This window comes from Arachis duranensis, chromosome 3, assembly GCF_000817695.3.
Source record: "Arachis duranensis cultivar V14167 chromosome 3, aradu.V14167.gnm2.J7QH, whole genome shotgun sequence".
Classification (NCBI taxonomy): Eukaryota; Viridiplantae; Streptophyta; class Magnoliopsida; order Fabales; family Fabaceae; genus Arachis; species Arachis duranensis.
Genome location: NC_029774.3, coordinates 124,272,190 through 124,280,579, shown reverse-complemented (window position 1 = coordinate 124,280,579; position 8,390 = coordinate 124,272,190).

Sequence of the window (8,390 nt, the reverse complement as noted above, 5' to 3'; positions counted from 1 at the left end):
CATAGTTGTAAGAACCGGACCGGACCGGCCGGTCCGACCGGAAAACCGGTGAACCGGTGGTCCAACCGATTCGGTTTTAGTTTTGGACCGAAGAAGGAAGAAAACCGCCTAAAACCGGCCGGTTCGTCACAAACCGGACGAAACCGGCCGGTTCGATGTAATTCATGAACCGGCCGGTCCTATGGTGCTCCCAACAAATGCAAGTCTTGGGTGCTCCAGCAGCATTTGAATATTGGATCCAATATTATTCAAAAATGCATGCAATGGGTTTTGAACCCTTGTCCCCTTGCTATGCAAGGATAAGGAATGCCACCAAGCTAGTGTGCTCATCTGCAAATTTATGTGTTAATTATTCTATATATTATATATATACACAACTGAATTATTTTATATTTATTTAATTTAATTTTAGTTTTATACTCAATTTTTTTAATTCTTTAGAATTTATAGAATTATTAAAATAAGTATCAAATATTTTATTATTTACATTTACATATTAAAATGTACGTACGACCGGTTCTATCGGTTCAACCAGTGACCCACCGGTTGAACCAGTAAACCAGTGAACCAGTAACTTGACCGGTTCGATCACCGGTTCGGTTCTGACAACTATGCTTGCCGCCGTCGCCGTTCAAGCCGCTGTTGCCGCTGTCACACGCGATGCCCCAAAGTTTTTCTCACCGCCGTCGACACTGATCTGAGCAGAGGAGAAGAGCAAGACGGGAAAGGAAGGGAGTCATCCACGGCACCACCGTCGAGCCACACTCACCGCTAGCGAACCTTCTGTTGCCGTCGTTGCAGAAAGCGGGTTGCTACTACTGTCATGGTCGTCTTTCTTGCTGCTACAACTTCATTCAATTCTTAACTGTTGGAACTCGTCGCTGGTATCAATCGAGACCTTTGTTACTAATGGTTCACTGAGATACAAAACAACAGTGAAAAAAGGGACAGAACTCGCCAGAGGAGATTGCTGGAGTCGTTGGTCCGAGCTGCCTTGCCTCTTCTCTGCTCTGGTACCGCTGCTATTACTTCAAAGTGATAAAAAAATGTTGTTGCTGTTGCCACGGATTAAGAAAAAGGGGTTCGTTGCAATTAATTCCTACTAGTTTGACACTCTGAGGTAGGGGATTTATTTTAAAATTAATCGTTTTAACTTATAAATGCCAATGAAGTTTAGTGAGTAACTGCAAATAATTTATAAATATTTTGTGTGATTATTAAATGATAGAAATAAGCTCGGTTTGAGGTTGTAAAATTGTGATTAGTTTGGTATTGAAATGATGTTCTGGTGTATCAATTAGTTTATTGAGTTTTAATTAGATTGTTAAATTTTACTGCAATTACTGTATTTGTTCATGTAAATAATCTAACTAAATCATTTAAGTATGTGATAACTTTGATGAAAGTCGTCAAATTAGAGGATACATTAACTTGTTTGGTAGATACAATGAACTGAATTTATTTAATTGAATTTTTTAGTTGAATTTTGCTTGTGTAATAGATGTGCTCGAAGAAAAATTTGAAGAGCAATGAACACGACAAGAGGAAAAATTAGCTCGAGTGAAAGTTCAATTGGAAGCTAAACAAGTTGTTGTGAACTCTTTCATAGCGCATTTTGACAATGAAAGATAGTAGACAATTAAAGGTACTCTTAAAATTGCTTATGATTTTAATACATATTCATAGATGATTCATATATTATTAGTATAGTTTAATTGTATATGGATCTATTTATTATATTTTACTTTTATCATGGTTGATAAATGACAAATGTTCTATTATTTGGTTTGATAAATTTAGTTTTGTATTGGCTGAGAAATAAGTAATGAATTAATTGTTATTGATGGAACTATAGAGGGTGAAAATATCCAAGTTTTAGGGGAGATTCAGCCAAAATTTTTCTAAAAATTTTGAATAAAAGTTAATGGAAAAAATTATAATTGGTGTTATATATTGTTTCTAACTTTTTGTTTCGGTTTTTTTCATTTACAAGAGTGCTAAAATGGTGATAACATGCTACCTAAAGGACTCAAGAATATTTTGATTCATAGAGACACTAATCTACGTTAGACTTTTAACTTTTGGTTGGACTTGTGTAAGAAATATAACTTGTAGAACTAATCAATGTAGACATTATTAATGTTATTTTGTTTTAAAAAAATGTTAGTTAAATGAAACATATTTGAATTATCTATGTTTTTACATATTATATAAATGTTGACTTGCTCAGTAAAGTAGTTAATATATTAATTAATTAAAAAAATAATTTGATAAATTATGTATGTAACTTGTTTTTAAAAAAATGTTACAAAATAAATATTGTACTTTTGTAACTAAAAAAATAAAATGTTACAAAATTAAGTTATATTTTATAACAAAATTTTATGATAGAAAAAATATATTGTCACAAAAAATATTTTGAAGATAAAAATTTGTTATTACTTTTGTAATGAATTTTTATTTTTCTATCAAAAAAATTTGTTACAAAATATCACTTTAAATTGTAACAGTTTTATTTTTTTACAAATTTTTTTTGTAACGGGACATACTGCAACAACTCTTTTTTTGTTACAAATTCCTTTTATTTCAAATTTTCTATTTTTTGTAATAATTTTTTTAATAAAAATATTGCTTTTTCTTGTAGTGCAGAGACACTGCTAGGGAGGAAATGACGCCGGCAATTGGCGGATGGGGGAGGATTGCAGAAGATTAGGCTGCACAAATCGATGAAGCAACAAGGAAAAAGCAACTAGGCTAGGTTGTTAGGAGAGGAGGTAACGCTAACGAATAGACAGCAGCTAGGGCCGGAGATGAGACTGGGCAGTGGACGTGAGTTAGCAAAGAAGAATGGGAGGCGACAGATAAGGCTGTGGGACAGAAGAAGGAAGAGGTGAGGTGTCAGAACGATGAGGCTACAAGAAAAAAAAAGATTGACCAGCGGTGTGAAGATTGAAAAAAAGATGACTCTGTCTCTTATAATTGTTCGAGACTTTGAGGTAAAAGAGGCTCTAAGGCGGTAATATTCCGATCGAAGTTTGGAAGAGACTTGGAGAGAAAGGTATCAGTTGGTTAATCAAATTTTTTAATGAGATTTTAAGATAAAAAAATGTCAGATGAATAGAGAAATAGCATCTTGATACCTATCAACGAGAATAAGGGGATATACAGAGTTGCAGAAACTATATAGGGATCAAACTCATGAGCCATACCATGAAGTTATGAAAAAAGGTGATAGAACAGAAACTGAGATAAGAGACACAAGTAACAAAGAACCAATTTGGTTTTATGTCAGACAGATCCACTACTGAAGCTACAAACCTGTTAAGAAGGATGATAGAGAGGTATCGTAGTAATAAAAGGAATCTAAATATGGTGTTTATTGATTTAGAAAAAGCGTACGATAGGGTGTCAAGGAAGGTCTTATAAAAGGTTTTGGAAAGAAAGAAAGTAAGGATCGCATATATTCGTGCAATTAAAGACATGTATGATGGGGCTACAACTAGTGTGATGACTCAAGGTAGTGTGACAGAGGAATTTTCTATTGGTGTAGAATTACACCAGTGATCATCCTTAAGTCCATATCTTTTTACATTATTCTTGGAAGTACTCACAGAACATATCCATGAGCCTGTGTCATGGTACATGTTTTTTACTGGTGATATTGTCCTTATAATAGAGTCAAGGGAAGACCTAAATAAGAAGTTGGATTTATGGAGAGAAGCTCTAGAAGTGTATGGTCTACTATAAGCCATAGCAAGACGGAATCTATAGAATGTAAGTTCGATGCTGAAGGAAAAATCCTAATACAGAGGTGAAGATTGGAGAAAATATCCTACGAAAATTTATATCTTGGGTACATCATACATGATAATGGAGAGATTGAACAAGATGTAAATCATAGGATCCAAGTAGGTTGGTCAAAATGGCAGAGTGCGTCTAGTTTTATACGTGACAAAAAAATACCTTTAAAACTTAAAGGTAAATTCTATCGCACTGCTATCAGACCGGCTATATTTTATGGTATAGAGTATTGGGTAGCCAAAGGGGAGCACAAACATAAGTTAAATGTAGTATATATGAAGATGTTGAGATGAATGAGTAGTCATATGCGATTAGATAGAATGAGGAAGGAATATATAAGAGAGAGTTAGAGTAACACCTATTGTGAAAAAGATGATAAAATCACATCTCATATGATTTGAACATGTGAGAAAAAGACCGATAGAGCACCCAGTCAAGAGGGTAGATGAGATGGAAGATAGATAAAGGTTGAAAGACACATGAAGAATTAGGAAGACCATCCATCAGGTAGTCAAACGAAATCTACATAATACATGATAAAGATCAATATCATTTAATTTATGTAACCAATCCCACCTAATAGAATGAGACTTTGTTGTTATTGACTTATTGTTGTATATATATTGTTCTGTCAAGGATATTCCTCCGAGTAATAGCTCGGCTGCACGCTGTTCTGCAAGCTTCTATAGCCAGTGGAAGAACTATCCTCAGAACTTGACCTCGGGCAGGAAACTTATAAGAAAGACTCCAACGCTCAAGTTAGTAACTTTTTTTAGAATAAGAAAACTGATGCTAGAATACTATTTTTTTGAGATTGTTGTTTTGAGATCTTAGTGGTATATCTCGTGTTCCCTGGAATTGGTTCCACCCATTGTTATATGGATGAGTGAGGTCGTTTTCTGAAACCGCTTTTACAGGCAGTAGTCGTCTTTTTTCAAAATGCTCGTTATGCTTTTGATATTTGTTTTAGTTGTGTGATAATATCGGTATTTGTAGTTTTTTTAGGATTCCTCGTTGGTCCGATATATGCTCGATGGATTATTCTAAGCCGAGGTTGTAAGTATAGATCATAGGGCAAAATGCATATTTAAACCAAAGTGAAACAAAAATGACGCATATCTACCAAAACGAAAAACATTACAAGGATCTACCAAAAAGACTTTTTTATGTAATTCGAACAAGATCTATTCGAATTATAAAATCCAATACTAATTTGAAGCAGTACAATTCGAATTATTAGAGAAATTGTAAATCGAAGGGGGCAATTCGAATTATGCATAGACGAAATATACTACTAATTCGAATGAGTCTGAATCGAACTATGCATGCACGTGAATACCTCACTAATTCGAATTACACCAATTCAAATTACACCAGTAAGGCGCACTCTGATAAACGGGGTATTACGACGACTCTCATATATTCACACAAAAAAAATTTAAATTTTTTTTTAACAAGAACAAACAACACATATTCACCTACTTAATACTAATAATACATTATAGTATTACATATAAAAGTAATTACATAACCCACTCCTCTGAATAAAACTCTAACTAACAAGGCGAGGGGAAAATAAATTATAATAACTCAACTCGTAAACATAATCTTCTATACTCCTGTAGCTCCGCACTAAACTTTCACACCTGTAGCTGAAAGGGGTAGAAATAGGGGGTAAGAACTGGGGAGTTCTTAGTAGGATTGGGGGTAGATAACTAAATTCATATTATCACAGTTCAGACATTCGCAGCCCGACACAAGGAGGCAGAACAATAACCAGTCATAGAAGTTCAAATTAACAAGCAATGAAAATCACAAACACACACAAACAATCATAAACAATTCATAACACCAAACCAAATGCAAAATATGCAAACAAGAATGATGCATGCCTAATCCTATTGCAGGTAATGAGCTCATTTGTCAGTTTCGACCCGCACTCGACACAATCCAACTCACAAGTCAGATAAGGCATTTCAGCGACATAACTTCTGCAAGTTTCTACTTCTAATTGTCCCCTTCTCCTGGAAGCCATTCCATATTTACGGGTGTCCCTGCACAATCACAAAAAAAAGTCCACGACTTATTAACATTTATCCTTCGACACCTTAACCATACTATCGTCACCCTCTCGTGATCTTTTCATAATTACACATGCCGATTTATCTTTTCTTTTTTCTTTTAAAACCAAAATCACCTCTTTGTGACATTCACCAAAATCTTTAAAACAATTTCACTTAAACCAATTATTCTTTCAAAAGACAAAGAAAAACCATTTATTAGTTAAACCCCTCAACAAGGCCTCTAGACTTTAGGGGAGCAATAACCAATCGCATTTTCTTAAATTCATTAGAAATTCTTACGATCATTGTTTTCTTAAATTGAATTAATCAAATAAAATTTTTAAATTAAATCAAAATCAAATCATACAAATCAAAAGTTCTGAACTAATTTCAAAACCAAAACCAACCCTAATTTCATCCTTAAAACTAATTCTTTAACTCTTTTTAAGATGTCGCAAAACAAAATCATTCGATCAAAATCCTGTTACTTTTAAAATTCACTAAAACTCCTTTGAATGAAATTTTTAAGTCAAATTCAAAATATAAGCCCTTTTCATATTTAAATCAACCTTAAAACATAATAACCTTTCTTAAATAATTTAAAATCATAATATAATTCTTTTCTAAATAAATCGAACTCAAAACATATACTTTTCTTAAAAGAATTAAACTCGAAACATAACTATTTTCTTAATAAATCAAAAATCAAATAATACAATTTCTCAAATCCAATCTTTTTTTAAATAACATTTCAAACAAAGTCTTAAATTTTATAACAAAATTTCGGCAGTATCTCCCCTAAAACTCGGACTTTGCCACCCTTCTTAGGTCCCATCTAAACCATTTCTCAAACTCTTTCAAATCATTTTTAATAAATCAAAACTCATTTCTAATATCAAAACATTTATAAAATCAAACCAATTAAAAATCTAACTGCTTCCAAAATCAAACTATTTTTATATCTTAAATCATGTCATCAATTCATCAATTCATTTCTTATTAAATTTCAATATCATCATCAAATCTCACCAATTCTACTTGATCACCAACAGCATTTCAGCTCCAAATTCATCAAAATAATTCGATTCTTAACTGTACTTAAACTGACTGAACCCCAAACTAATAACAAATATAAATATATCACAAAAAATCAATATAAATTCAGTCAAATTCAATCAATAATCAATCACAACATCAATTCACTTATTCAATGCACATTTATTCATTGAGAATTTACTAAAATCCTACCTCCTTACAAAATCAAAACAAGAAAAATTTCGGAGAAATTTTTTGACCAAGCTGTTGAAAAAGAAAACGTCAGAAATCGTCTGTGCCTCCTAAAACTCCAATTGGTTGAACTCAAAGGGAAGGGGAGTTACGTCACCGTCAACTTCTATCGAATAAAAGCGACGCCAACGTGTAGAGGAAGAAGATACGAATACTTTTATCGGATTAGTTTTTTTTATTGGAGTTACGGATCTTAAGAAATCGAACCCAAAATGTTCAGAATTTTTCATAGTTTCTTCCTTTCTCTCTCGGTTATATTTTCTTTTCCTCGTCCAAATGAACTTTGCATGGCTGTTTTGATGATGAATAATGAAGAATTATAGGTTAAATGACATGTAGGGGGTTGGACGTCGCAATATAAGGCTGCTAAATCAGCGATTCAAGTTATAAATATCTTAAATGGATAATTATGAAAGTTAAATATATTAAAACACAAGTAATAATATATATAAAAATAAATATATATAAGTTTCTAATATAAATGATATTAATAATGGATAATGCTACTATGCTGATGGAAAAAATTTTTCTCATGTGCTGAAGAGAGGTAGCAGTAGAATAAAGGTGACGCGTGTTAGTATTGTTTCTACATTGGTAGATAATTTTTGTGTCAAAAAACAAAGTGAATAAAATATGTCAACATCATAAATGTTAATTACATTAGATTAATTTGCTTTTAACAATGATAATTTATTTGTTGGACTTTATTAGTTTTGTAAAGAGTTTAGCTTTGAATTTTTTGTGTATATTATCAGGTAGGAATTGGTCCATGAAATAATAAATTAAAATAATAATAACAACAACAATAATATTCTTCTAAAATAATAACAACAACAACAACAATAATAATAATAATAATAATAATAAGGTTTAATTATTTTGTTGGTCTCTATAATTTCGTAAAATTTTTAATTAGGTTCATATACTTTTTTATTTTTAATTGGGTCCCTGTACTAAAATTTTTTAAATTAAGTTTCTCTTAATAGTAATTGGCTTAATTTTATAGGGATTCAACTAAAAAAAAAAGAATTGGTATAGGGACGTAAATAAAAGGAAAAAAAAAGTGTAGGGACCCAATTAAAAAAAATTAGCACAAGGACTCAATTAAAAGAAAAAAAGTATAAGGACCTGATTGAAAATTTTGCAAAACTATAGAGACCAACAGAGTAATTAAACCTAATAATAGTACCTAATAACAAGAAAGAGTTAGGATATCTCCACCCAAATCTTTCTTTTTTT